Here is a 14,846-nt window from a genome sequence, read left to right as displayed (position 1 = left end):
CCAAGCCAAACTATATCCAGCTTAATTAAAAATACTGTCCATAAACAATCATGCTATTTCAGGCAGGACATAGGCAGACAATCATTAATGGTATACAAGAATTCCCAAGTTCCCTTCTTGTATAGACTACCAAAGTCAGAAAGTCACTCTAAAACCTGACAAAGTTTTCATTCAATGCTTAGGGTGAATTATCAAACTGAAGATCCACATCTTTTTAAAAGGAACCGCTGCCTCTTTTGAGAACAATGTCGTCACTGAGAAGTCCGGATTGCCCAATAGACTGGCAAAACCATTTTGGGGGTCAGGTTCCAACAGGTCTCTGTTTCTAAGGGAGTTAAGTCTATGTTGAAGATACAGGGGAGGAGGATGTAAAATTGAACTTAGAGTTTCCCACACCACAAGGCATTTTGTGCCCTGGTGGCCACATATGTCAACACCAGGACAACTCTCCTGGGAGCCAACAGGAGTCTTTCAAAATTATCAGGGAAAGATATTCTCTGTCCTCAATCCAGCTTGGGAGACATTGTGTTAGTGATACATGTTCCTTTACCCCTCTCCCCCAACAAGGAAGTGTTCTGTGTGCTAACAGCATAGCTTTTAAAAAAAGTTAAAGTAAAACAAAATTCTGCATTTTTATAAAACTTGATAAGATAGCATATCAAACTGTGCAGTCAGCAGAAGTACACGGTTGTCAAAGATGCACACATCTCACTTGGCATCTCCGGCACCGTCAGCTTTCTGTGCCTGCTCTGTTTGGGTGTCTCCATTTTCTGCAGGATTATTCGCATCCTTACCAGCATCAGTCTTCCCCTTCTTCCCTTGGGACCTTCTCTCCTTTCTTTGCAGGGCCCTTTTTAGGCTTAGGCTCTGGCTTTGGAGGAACAGGTTTACAGACAACCTTGCAGACCTTCTCTGTGGCTCGTCCTTCTCCTTTAGAATCCCCTTCAGCTGAATGCGGAGATGCAGTGGTGTGCCGGTTTGGTATGATGGTGTGTGTGTGTGTGTGTGTGTGTGTGTGTGTGTGTGTGTGTGTGTTTCAATGCTTCTTCACACTGCTAACTTTCTTTTTTCTTTTTCTTTTTTTCACAAGGGTGTTTTGGCTCTGAGAAGTGATGAGGACATCCCAGGTGTGTCTTGTACCCTAGGTCTTCCCATCCTGGCCTCTCTGTTAGAATGTTGCTGGCAGTGTGGGCCCAGAGAGGATGGGGTCTAGGGATGACAGTGAGGGTGGGTATTTGGGCTGTTGAAGCATAAGACCTGGTCTTTCACTGGTCCCTGTGTCCGCATCTCAGTCAAAAGTCCAGTCCTCTGGATGGCCCTATTTGCCATGCTGCTGAGGAGACAGCATTGCTTGAGTGTGGGCAGGTCCTCCTCCATTCAGCTGGGGAGGCAATAGGGTCATTTTTATCAGCAGAAGACGGTGTATTCTTATGCCTACTGGGGCATCAAGTACTGGTAGCTTATATGTAATAGAGCCCGAGAACGATTTGCTAAAAACATAGTTGAAAAAGGGAGGTGGCCCCACACCAGACTCGTCAGCTGTCCGTGCCTCAGCCTGAGTCAGTTTGTCAGATTTCATGGCTCCTGACAACTCTGTGGGGCACTGGAGGGCATGACACAAAGCAACAGAGACTTAGGAAGACCAAGAAGTCGTCTCAGGAAGTAATGGAGTACCTTTGAATTCAGCCAGTGCAACAGTTAACAGTTACTGAGCACAGTTACTGTATGCCAAGAGCCATGCACTTCAGATCTATCCATTTTTATACTTTTTTGGGATAAAAAAGTTGTATCTTCTGTTAACATCTAGAGTATATTTAGCATGTCCTTTAACTATGAATATAGCAACAGGCTACAGTATTTATTCACAAGGATGTGACTTTGTGACCCTGGATATCCCAGATACTGAACTGGAAAGAGTACGGGGAACGAAGCGAGAGGATCTATTTTCTTCCCTTTGGCTATCCTGAGAGATGGATGCAGCAACGGCTTTTCTGTTTTTGTTGCTTTATGAGCCATGTTGGCATAACCACTGAAGGAGGATATCTGGCTCGTGGCCAGAGAGGCAGTGTGAGTAACATTTCCAGGGTTTTGCTGGTGGAAATTTCCACAGATGTGTCTTCAGGGGAGGAGGTCAATTTATTGGACTCATATGGAAGTCTGGAAAGGGTTCTGATTAATGTGTCGGTCTGGTTTCTTTTTCTTCTGTGGTGTTGGGATGGAACCCAGGGCCCTTTCACATGTCAGGAGCTTTACCTCTCAGCTCAAAATGTACCGCTTTAAAGTGCACAATTCAATGGCATTTGTCTTTATCGTTGATCATCAGCATTTATTTAGTTTGTTAAGGCAGGATCTCAGGAAGTCCCAGCTAGCCTTAAACTCACTTTGGGTCTGAAATTCCTGACCCTCTTGCCTTCATGTTATAAGAGCTGGGATTATAGGCATGTACCACCACAGGACAGTCAAGGCTACACAGAGAAACCCTGACTCAAAAATCAACCAACCAACCAACAAAATGAAGAGTCCCACACATACTAAGTGCTTCCTGTGGATATGCAGATCAATAACTGACACTTTTGTCCTGCCTTTTGCATCTCCTGCTTTTGGGTTTATTACTATATAGTACAGTGACTTGAACACTTCAAATAATGCCGAATAGAAGCAGGGCCCGCTGTCATTCTTGTCTGCTCCTGACCTTGAAGAGGCTGCCTCATTTCACATACACCACTATGCTAGATTTGCTCAGTACTCTAAACACCATTTATGGACACATTTGTGGTCTGAGGGTTTTGGATCTACTGGACTGGGAATTACAAGTGGTTGTGACAGGGGTGCTGGGAACCAAACTCAGGTTCCTGGAGAGCAGCTAGTGCTCTTAGTGACTGCATCATCACACCTGCCCTCTTCCTAGGTACTTAAAAATGGATTAAGGAAATCCACATTCTTCGTTACTTGAAATTATTAACAATGGTTGTCAATTTGTAGAAAATTTCTGCATCTGCGCACTGAGATCAAGTGTGGTACTACAGTTAATTATACTAGCTGATCGCCCTCCCACCCTCAAGGTGCTGTGGACTGAACATGTGTACAGCCAGCTCGCTCCCAGCTCCACATTAGTAAACTCTCTGATATGATAACAGCCGTGTATTTCTGGCACATCCCAGGTGGGCATGAGAGGGATTATAAGCTAATAATTATAATTATAAGCAGTCTCACAGAGCTCTGGGAACACAGGCAGGCCACAGAGAGGCCCGAACAGGCAGAGCAGTCTTAGAGAGGAAGCTGGTGTGCTGAGATGAACATGGGAGATGGTTGTAGCCTACGCCTCTGAGACACAGAACGAAGGTCTGTGGGACTGGTCCAGGAGCACCTGGAGAACTATGAACCATCTTATTCCTGGAGCTTGCAGAGGGTTGGGAAATGTTTGACTTTGCCCAACTGGAGTAGAAAATCCCCTTTGAACACGTATAGCATCCAGGAGAAACTTCAAAGGGTCAATTCTAGCAGCCAGGCTGTTTCTAGAGTAAAGTCTACTGAAGACCTTAAGAATGTACTTCAAAAGAGTCAACTCTATCTGCACATAACCTGCCTCCTGACAAACCCATCTAATGCTCTTAAAAATTAACATGAAGTCTAACATTCGACAAAGTAGACTTTGTAATAAGATGTTTTGGTCAACAGAACAAGCAGTAAGATGTAATCCATAATCAGAAGCAAAACCGGCCCATGGACACAGATGACAGAGGCAGCGTCACTGAGGACAAGGACTTTAACACACCGGTTGGAGGTGTTCAAAGATGTAAAAGAAATCACTCACACTTGAGGAGAAAAGTAGAGGATATTTAAAAAATAACCAAGCCAGGTGTGGTGGTGCATGCCTATAACTCCAGCCTCAGGAAAAGAGACAGGGGATCATTGTAAGGAAGAGATCAGCTTGGTCTACATAGAGCGTCCTGGGCCAGCCAGGACTACACCATAAGTGAGCTCTCGTCCCCAAACAGCAACAAAAAAGGAAACCCAGGCAGATGAAAGTGCTGCCACTAAGCTCAACAACCTGGATTAGATCCCGGAACCCACACGGTAGAAAGGGGAGAAGCGGCTTCTGCAAGTTGTCTCTGATCTCCACACATGCGTCATGACACCAGAGTGCCTGTGCACTCACATACAAAAAAATAAGTAACTAAATGTAAAAAACCAAATGCCTTCTAGAGCTACAAAATTCAATAAGCAAAATGATTCACCAGACAGGGTTAATAGCTGATGGGGACTATGGAGTAGATCAGCAAACTGGAAAACTGTAACAGATAGCTTCATAGTAGAGACAAGAAAGTCATATCCTCTCTGACTCGAGGGACATAGCAGAACACATGTGTAACCAGATCAGAGTCTGAGAACGGAGGCCAGGTGTGCCGTTGCACACCTGCAATTCCAGCACTCAGGAAGCCGAGGCAGGAGGATGGCGGGTTTGAGACCTGCTTGAGCTATATACTCAGAACCCTTCTCAAAACACCAAAAGGACTGCAATAGAGAAACGCCTGAAGGGGAAGGTGAGGCCGTTGAAGACACCAAAACAGCCAAATGTTTCCAAATTTGGTGAGAGCGCTAAACTTACAGATCCAAGACTCTCAACGAGCCCAAAACAGGAGGAAGTGGGAAAAGCACGCCAAGCCTGTCCAAGCTGGGCCCTGCAGAACGGCTCCGGCAAAGAGGGGTGGCAGGAAGAAGAAGGGTTCTTCTGCCATCTCCAAGGTGGTGATCAAGAATGCAACATCACCAGTCACATGTCCATCCACGAGGTGGCTTCAAGAAGCACGACCCTCAGAGAAATCTGGAAATTTGCCGTGAAGGACATGGGACTCCAGATGTGCACATTAAGAAGGAATGTTCCATATCATATGCATGTGCTTGTCCAGAAAATGTAATGAGAGTGAGGATTCTCCAAACAAGCTCTGTAATCTGGTTACCTATGACCAGTTACCACGTACAAAAGCCTGCAGTCAACGTGGATGAGAACTAACTGCTGAGTGTCAAGCCAAGTTACACGATGGCCCTGCAGATGGGAGAGAAATTCAGAACCAAACTGCTGAAAGCAGGTGACAAAGAAAAAAGCTTTAAACGTTTCAGAGGGGTAAAAGATTCTGGGCAGAAAAGAGAAACACAGATCATCCATCCATGACTTCAGGTCTACTTAGAAACAAGTCAGGAAACACCGAACAATGTCTGTAAAGACAAAAACCCAAACTATCAGTCTTGAATCCTGTATCAAGTGGCAAAATACTTCCAAGAAAAAAAAAAAAAAACCACCTTTCAAAAGCTGAGAGAACTTGTTCCCTGTAGGCCATGCTATAAGGCAGTACCAGGAGTGTTCTTCAGATAGAGGGAGATGATTCCAGAGAAACCTGAGTCCACACGTAGGAATGAAGGCCTGAAAAAGAGAACTGTAAAATGATTCCTCAAAAAAAGCCATGAAAGTAGAAGGGGACCACTGGGAAGGTGAAGAGAATCCAAGGGAGAGGGAGGGGGCAAGAGAGAGTAGTGATCATGTGCGTGTGTGTGTGCGTGCGTGCGTGCATGTGAAAATGTCACAGTGAAAGCCATTTGTGTGACTAATGTATGTGTGTGTGCGTGCGTGCGTGCGTGGTGTGTGTGCACGCGCACGTGTGTGTGTGTGTGTGTGTGTGTGTGTGTAAAAATGTCACAGTGAAAGCCATTTGTGTGACTGATGTATGCTAATAGAAACCCTTTCTCATTAAAACTTTAAAGCCAGGCATGGTGGCTCACACTTGTAACTCCAGCACTTGCAAAGCTGAAGCAGAAGATTGCCATGAGTTCGAGGCCTATCTGGGAGATAGAGTGAGACCTCGTATCAAAAACCGAAACCAAAGCTACCCCACACAGAACATCCCCACAAGTTTTCTTAAAATGCCCTTAGGGTTGTAGCTCTGTGGCAGAGTGCTTGCTTTTATATATATATATATATATATATACACACACACATACGTGTGTATACATATATATATGTATACGTGTGTGTGTGTGTGTGTGTGTGTGTATGTTTTATATATAAAATAACTGCCTAGCTGGGCATGGTGACACACACCTGCCTTTAATCCCAGCACTTGGGAGGCAGAGGCAAGCAGATACTAGAGTTCTGGGCCAGCCTGGTCTACATAATGTGTTCTAGGGCAGCCAAGTCTACATAACATAGTTTTTCCTTGAAAAAACAAAACAAAAAGACAACTGCTTCAAGCATTGTCTCTGGTCTGTAGCAGGGGGAAGTGAAAATAGAACAGCTTCAGCATTAGGAAAAGAAAAACACAGGCCTGCGCTTCCTTGACTGCCTTGGAAGTTGACACGGGCACTTTCTGACCTGGCTCAGGGGCACAGGTGGTGTGTGTGGTTCTCAGGCCTTTCCTCCACCCTCCCTCCCTGTCCGCACCTGGAACTCCGGCTGGAGTCCGCAGTTATCTCTGATGAAAGCTGAACTTTGGACTTCGGACCTTAACTTTTCCTTCCTGGGCAAAGAAAATGCAACAAGACCCGAGGAACTTGGCTCCCAGACCCCATGGCTCAGGACTCTGACTGAACTGAGGCTACTGGACAGGGAAGAAAAGCATGTACCTTGTTGAATCGCTGTTTCTTAGAACATTCCTCTAACCCTGTTCTGACTACTATGGTCAATTATTTGAAAGAATCAGCTAGTCAGTAAACCTGAGAATATGACTTATAAAAAGGAAGAGAAAACATTAATAAACACTGTGACTATTTAAGAAGGGGAAGGAGGAGCTTGTTCTGAACAGCCCTGCCTCAGTGAATGAGAATCTGAGCACAGATGCCTTGCATAAGAAGAGTCAGTAAAACCAGTGGGCCCCTGAGACTAGGGTCAGAAGAAGGGGCCTCATAAGTGGTCAGAGGTGAGTTCAGTCCAAGGCAAGTGAGCCTGCGTTTTCTCCAGCGAGTATCAAAGATTTCAGATGTATTCTTGGTGCTGACAGTGGCAAGACATGGGCACGTATGACCCCAAGTGGTTTCGTTTTATCTGTGGTGTGCTGGGAAACTATGAAGAGAAACAGAGCAGGGGTTCACCGGGGTAATCCTGGTTATGAGTCAAGATGGCCACAATCAGATGAAGGTGGACGTTGCGTAGTGCCTCAGAGATGATAGGAGAGATTGTGAGTATCACGAGAGACTGTGGAAACCTTTTGTCAAAGCCTCTCTCACTTAGAAAAAGATGAATACATTTACAGGGGAAATCGCTGACAGGAGCTGTGGGAAAAAAAGCAGTATTTGTACATGCGTGTTCACAGTAGCGTGTTCACAATATGCAAAAGTGGGGATACTCCAAATGTTTGCCAGTGAGGGTGTACACACTTGGACATAACTTAGCCTTCAAAGGGAATGCAATTCTGCTTTCTTCTCAGTACTGAGGTGGGAGGATCACTTGTATTCAGGAATTTGAGACTAGCTTGGGTAACAATAAGGAACTCCTGTCAAGACCAAATCAAAACCAACTGAAACAAAAAACATGCAACAAGACAGATATGCTGGAGACATTATGCTGAGTGGACTAATCCAGATATAAACCATTATTGTGTTATTTACTTGTATGAGTTTTCTAGAATGGTCAAATTTATGTATAAATGAACACAGACCAGGCTGGGGAGGTGGCTCAAAGGATAAAGTGTCCTCTGAAAGATTGACCAGTGTTGAGATTCCCAGAATCCTTGTAAAAGCCAGGTGGTGTGGTGGTCCTCCGTGATCCAGAACTCAGGAGGCAGAGGCAGGAGATGCTCCTAGTTATGTTATCTAAACTCTGCCAAGTCAAGATCTGTGAGAGACCCCACCTCAATAGGCAAAGTGGAGAGTAATTGAGGAAGACACTGTACGTCAACTTTAGACTTTCACATGCATGCACACTCATGTGAACACACACACACATGTGCAACACACACACGAGTTAGAAAGGGGCTGGAGAGATGGCTCAGTGTTAAGAGCAGCAACTACTCCTGCAGAGGAGCCCATGTCAGGTGGTTGTAAACCTGTAGTCCAGCTCCAGGGAATTCAAACCATTTGGCCTCCATAGGCACTGCACTCTCATGCACATGCCTTACAGACACACAAACACACACATAATTAAAACTATATATATATATATATATATATATATATATATATATATATTTTTTTTTTTTTTTTTTTGGTTTTTCGAGACAGGGTTTCTCTGTGTAGCTTTGTGCCTTTCCTGGAACTCACTTGGTAGTCCAGGCTGGCCTCGAACTCACAGAGATCCTCCTGGCTCTGCCTCCCGAGTGCTGGGATTAAAGGCGTGCGCCACCACCGCCCGGCTATTTTTTTTTTTTTTTTTAAGAGAGAAAACAGAGCAGATGTTAGTTACCAGGGACTCAAGGACGTTCAGGTTTCATGGGGGAGAACCTGTGTTTGAGAGATGTGGAGGCTTGTAGATGCATGGTAGTGGTAGTTGTGCAACAATGTGACTATATTCGGTGCCACAGAGCTGTGTACTTAGTGATTGCTAAGATGGTAAACTTTATGTTGTGTGTATCTTACCAGAGTAACTGGTTTTTCTTTTCAGGGATTTTGAGTTCTCAGCATCATCAGGCCTCCATGCTGCTAGAAACAGAACACTGGCCGTGACATTCTAAAGCATCTAGGCTGCTGCCTTCTGTCCTTGGCCTATCCGGGGCTTAAATAATAGGAGAAAAATGATGCAGAGATAGGACCTGATAGGAAGGGCAGGCATAAAGCCAGGCCTGGTGGTGTGTCCCTATAATCCCTGAACGCAGGAGGCTGGAACTGGTGGTGTGTCCCTCTGATTCCCAGATGCAGGAGGCTGGAGCCAGAGGATTACAAGTTTGAGACCGTCTATTCAAAAAGAGTAAGAAAGAAGTCCCTAGAACTGAGTAACTCTACCTTGTCACCAGAGAGGCTGTGGCCATTTCCTCATGGAGCCAGGGAGTGGTGTCTGTTCAGTTGCCCATGTTAGCCAGGCTTTCTGACCAAGCCTGCTCTTGGAGTTTCTATGGCAGTGCATCCGCTTGGAACCAGGCTGAGAGCCAGGCTGCGGACAAAGTCACCTCCCACTGCCCACCTTGCAGAACCTGCCACTGGTTGCTGCCTACCTTGACAACTTACCTAGAGAATTACCTGAGTCTCAGAAATGCACCAGGAATTCACTTTGCAGCATAGCACATTCCAGATCCCTGCTGTCGGGTGCCGCACCCAGATTCCAGAGGAGAACCTCAGCAGCCCTGGCTCCTCCTGCAGGCCTTCCCCAGCCTCTCAGGTGTATCTGCCCCGTGACTTTGGACCAGGTGCCAGCAGGCAGGGATGAGGCTGGCTCCTGTATTTCTGAGTGACATCCCTTGTTCTGGGCGGGAGGTAGATTTCTCCTCCATCTTAAGCACACTCTGGCTGTCCCGGTTCTATTTTGGAAGTAGATACAACCTGGTGAGTCTTACTGTGTCAAGGACTCTCCGGGCACTTATGCTCCGCCATCAATCTTCCGAAGGTTTCCGTTCGACCTCTAAGCCTCCTCTCAACCTGCCTTTCCTGTGGCATTTCCAGATGTTTCCTCTTGTGCCCTGTGCTGTGGCTTCCCTAGCCTGCTCATCCCCCACAGCACAGCCTACATTCTTGCCTGGGATGTTTGTCCTTGTGGCTCCTGGCCACCAATCTTGTGGTATAAGAGTTATTCAGAGAAACAGAACTAGTAGAGTAAGTAGATATACAGACAGATAGGTCTGTGCCTACCCATCCACACAAATCTATCTGTCTATCTATCTATCTATCTATCTATCTATCTATCTATCTATCTATCTATCTGTCAATGTATTATATGTATGTATATATATGTATCTATGTATGTTTTGCATGTATGTATGTATGTTTTGCATGTAGGTATGTATGCATCTATCTATCTACATCTATCATCCATCTTCTACCAACCAATTCCTAGAAACTTACTGTCATCATGTCTTTTATCATCTGTTTATCTATCATCAAATATCAGTTCATTTAAGGAATTGCCTCTCATGATTGTGGGCGTTGGAGCTCTAAGGACAGTTGATACTGATACAGTCTGGAGGTAGAATATCTTCTTCCTCAGGGACCCAGTCTTTTCTCTTGAGACTTTCAACTGATCGGCTGAGGCCCACCTACATTATGGAAAATGACCTACTTTATTCAAAGTCTACCAATTTAAATGTTAATCACATCTAAAAACAACAACAACTCTCCCCTCCCCCCAAACGAAAATAAAACCAAAACTCCTGTAGAGGCTTCTAGACCGGTGATAGACTAAACAACCTGACCTAGCAGACATATGAAATTAACCATCACACCATCCTGCAGGGTTTACCGCCAGTGTGCTGGGCTCCCACTAGGCAGGCCCTAGTCAGGTATTTGCCACACACCAGGTACTGCATTCCATCTCTCTTTGGTTGAGTTGATTGAATCCCCACAATAGCCTGATGCAGGTTCTGCTGTCGATCCCAGTTTACAGAGAAGGGAATTAAGGCTAAGGGAGGTTAAGTTACTAGACCAAGATTGCACAGCCAGCTGAGGAACTGAGTCTGAGGTCAAGGGCAGTGCGTGAGCTGCCTCCTCCAGAGTCCACAGAGAACACCTCTCTAACCCAAAGGTCCAGCACTATTTAACTTGCAGGCCTTTGAGGCAGTTTTCCATTGTCTGCCCGTGTCCCTTTTCTACTTGTTGGAAACAATAGTACGTTTGTTGAATGCGAATAGAGCCCCAGATCGCATGTGGCCTGGCATCTTTGACATCTCTCGTCTTCGTCCCAACTTCAGTCACCAGGCATTCATGCTGAGTCCCTGGCCCTGGCTGTGACCACAGGGTCCCGAGTCCCTCTAGCCTCAGCTGATAAGGAATTGCGAGGAAGCCTGGCTCTGGGTTGAGAAGTCAAATGAGGTTAGCCCCAGGAGGGCACTGTGGCCTGGCTGCAGCCGAGGCCATTAGTGCAGTCCCCGCCCTCCTGCCCGCCCGCTGGGGATAACTAAGTTGCTCAGGAATGCGGCTTGAGCCCTGTCTTAGCAACCCTGCCCTGCGCCTCCCCTTGAGCTTTCTGTCTCCAGCCTCTCTGACCCTCACAAACCATTTCTTGCGTAGTGGTTGCTCCCAGAGCCAGCATGCTGGCCCTGCTTCTCAGCCTTGGCCCCAGGGGATGGAAGCTGCTTTCTCTCTGCCCGCCCCACCAAGGTCTGGCCTGAGGGACAGAGTGACCCTGTGGGCTTAAGTCAGCCTCTTCCTTGAAGTAAGTTGGATAGTGTTTCCCACAAAAGATGTGCCCATCTTCTAACTCTTGGTACCTGTTTGCATGATCTTATTTGGAAAAGATGTTTGGGCATATGATAAACCCAAGGCTCGAATGACAATTCATTCTCTCCCTTCTCTACCCTCTCTCTCCCAAGTTTGGTTCCTCAGCTTGCTGTACAAGCTCATGGGGCTCACATGTAGCCCAGGCTGTTCTCAAATTTGCTAGGTAGCCAAGGATGACCTTCAACTTCTGACCTTCTTGCCCATGATTATAGCATGCCTGGTTTCACGTTGTGCTGGAGATTGAACCCAGGGCTTTGTGCATGAGAGGCAAGCACTACTAACTCAGCTGCCCCTCCCCCCACCCAGGCACAGGAGCGCTTTTTTATTATTTGTGGTTTTGGGGGACAGAACTCACTAAGCAGCCCTGGCTGAGCTAGAATTCCCAGTGATCCACCTACCTCTGCCTCCTGAGTGCCGGGATTAAAAGCATTCACCACCATACCATACCCACAGGTATCCTTTTAAAAGTGAGGTGTGGGAGGCCATTCGTGAACAGGTAGATGTGAAAGTTAGACTGCCTTAAGTAAGAAATACTGAGAGCCGGGCCGTGGTGGCGCACACCTTTAATCTCAGCACTCAGGAGGCAGAGGCAATCAGATCTCTAAGTTTGAGGCCAGCCTGGTTTACAGAGCGAGTTCCAGGACAGACTCCAAAGCTACACAGAGAAACTCTGTCTGGAAAAAACAATCAAACAAAAAACTGAGATGAGCTAGAGGCTGGAGGGGCAAGGAAAGCGTCCTGTAGAGCCTGCAGAGGGAGTCCTTATTAGAGAAAGGAGTTTTCCCCTGGAGTCTGCTAACACCTTGGCTTTAGACATCTGGCTGCAGAGCTGTGGGTAAAGATGTGTCTTTTGTTGTAAGCTGCCCACTCGTGTTGATCTGTTAGCTGTCCTAATGTATTAATACCCCTCACCACGGGCCTGGGGTTGAGAAAAGCAAGACCTGCTCAGTGCCGCCTGGGCTTGTCCTGCCCTGCCCCGTGAAACAGTTTGGGCTAGCATGTTGCTTAGCTGTGTGTAGCACTTGTGTGTACCAGGTACTCAATTAAAAAATGAGACTTGAATTGGAAGAGGCAAAGGTAAATAGAGCACAGCTGTAGTGGAGGTGGTCTTCTAGAATTCTTTGAGTTCAAATTCTAGGATTTGTCGGCCAAATTCTGGTTTCCTTGAAGAGTAGTGGAGGATTGAAGAGACTTATAGACAGACAATGGTAGGCATAGAATAGATGATCATAAATGGTAGTTGCCGCTCTCAGAGCAGAGAAAAACATGGGGCTAGGGGACTGTTTCTGGGCCTGGGTCTATCACAACATGGCTGTGCCCTTCAGGGAGTCACAAGTCCTGTTACCTGCGTGTGTCTCTCCACTTCAGGGCCTTCGACTGTCCTGCTCTCCCATCACTAACTAGCCTGTTGTCAGGAAGGAGGTTAGATACCAGCCTCTTGCAACACATCATGCAGTTATTATGTGTCCCAGGGTGTTTGGACCCTGGAATCTTTGAAAGTGACTTTGTGTAATCTGAGTCAGGGAAGAGGCAAGGGGAAGGTCTCAGATTTTCAGTATTACCTAGATTTGAATTATGCTTATTGAAGAAACTTGGCGCTAGGGCTGGAGAGATTGTTCAGTGGTTAGAGCACATGTTGCTCTTTCAGAGGACCTGGTTCGACTCCCAGTACTCATGTGGTGGCTTACAACCATCTGTAACTCCAATTCTAGGGGATCCAGTGGCCTCTTCTGACCTCCATAGGCACACGTGGTGTATATACATATATGCAGGCAAACATCCATACACATAAATAAATCTGAAAATAAAAACTTGGCTCCAGAATGAAGTGATTGAAACTGTGAACACATATTCTCTGTTTATCAGCCCACAACTTAAAACTTTTTCTTAAAGATTTGTCTTTATTATTTTTTTATTATATGTATATATATGCCTTAGTTAGAGTTTTTATTGCTGTGAAGAGACACCATGACAACAGCAACTTTTATAAGGAAAACATTTAATTGAGGGGCCTCTCTTACAGTTCAGAGGTTCAGTCTATTATCATTATGGTGGACAGATGTGGTACTAGAGCTGAGAATACTACATTTGCAGGCAACAGAAAGTCAACAGAGACACTGGGTGGTATCCTGAGCATAGGAAACCTCAAAGTCCTCCTCCACAGTGACACGCTTCCTCCAACAAGGCCATACCCACTCCAACAAAGCCACATCTCCTAATAGTGCCACTCCCTATGAGATTATGGGGGCCAATTACATTCAAACTATCACTGTGTATATTCTGCATGTGGGTCTGTGAACATGAGTACTGGTGTCTGTGGAGGCCAGAAATGTCAGCTTTTCTGGAGCTAAATTTACAGACAGTTGTGATCTGCTGGTGTGGGTACTGGGAGTCAGACCCAAGTCCTCTGGAAGAGTAGCAAGTGCTCTTAACCACTGAACCATTTCTCCAGGCCCGTCAGCCCACAATTCTGCAACTGGATTCTCCATTCACAGCCTTCTGTCCCTCACACTGTGATCACCAACTGACTTCTTACAGCAGCTGGAGGGAGACACCCTTGTCCAGGAGCCAGGTCACCTTGCCACCGGCCCTTTCTGTCACCTGTGTGGATACATCTGACCACTGAGCTGCATTTGAGCTGCATATTATGTTTTTAGGGAGGAGAACGTGACCAGCCACTGCCTTGCAGCTGCTCAGAGGCTTAGGGGAGCCACATGCACCCCAATCTTAAACTGCTTTATGGTGAATGCAGGTCAGCTCCAGGATGCTGGATACAGAAGAGGCTTAGGTTCTTCACACTAGACACGAGAATGAAAGCTTCACACAGCAGCTTTTCTGGGGCCATTCCCATGAATCTCAAGAACTTGATATTCCTGTTCCCCCAAATTCCTGGTTTCAGAGGTATAAAGGGGGCAATTATATAAGGTGAGGGGTGAAGTAGGGAGAGGCATAAAAAAGAAAGATGAGAGGAAATGGAAACTTTAAAATAGTTTCTCCTGCATAATGAGGAAGAATTTGGAATGACTTTGTTCTGACCTTTGAGTCTGAGCTTACCTACCCCTTGGCTGCCCACAACACACCTTTCGGTTACATGCTCCAGCCACGCCACGGTGTGTCCATGCTCTGTCCTCTACTTGCTCTTCTTTACATTCCCCGCCCCCACCTTTCCTCTTGACCTGTCTCTGTGGAAGGCGCCCTTCTAAGTCTCCGTTGGCCACCCCTCCTGTTCTTTTCCCACCCTGCCGGCTTCCATTCTCACAGCTGGCTTGTTATGGCTGTGGAGCAGCCTTCACCTTTCAGGGATGCAGGTGGTTGTTTCACACCTGAATATTCTGGGTCTATGATTTTTCTTCTTCTTCTTAACTGGAAAAGCACAAACAGAAATACTCTACCGTAATGTTGCTTTCTTAGGGCTGTAATAGTACAAAGTACCACTGGCTGGGTGGCTCCCAAGGGAAACCGATTTTTCGAAATTTTGGATCTTGGAAGTCTGA

The 14,846-nt window shown here is 46.2% G+C and overlaps 1 pseudogene; it reads right to left on the bottom strand.

The window, feature by feature from the left end:
- Positions 1 to 708: 708 nt before the first annotated feature.
- Positions 709 to 14,197, bottom strand: LOC128122643 (non-histone chromosomal protein HMG-17-like; annotated as a pseudogene).
- Positions 14,198 to 14,846: the final 649 nt, after the last annotated feature.

Source organism: Peromyscus californicus, unplaced genomic scaffold, assembly GCF_007827085.1.
Source record: "Peromyscus californicus insignis strain IS unplaced genomic scaffold, ASM782708v3 Scaffold_3__1_contigs__length_106647218, whole genome shotgun sequence".
Lineage (NCBI taxonomy): Eukaryota > Metazoa > Chordata > Mammalia > Rodentia > Cricetidae > Peromyscus > Peromyscus californicus.
The sequence above is the reverse complement of the archived record's forward strand: the minus strand, read 5'-3'. Positions and strand labels throughout refer to the sequence as shown.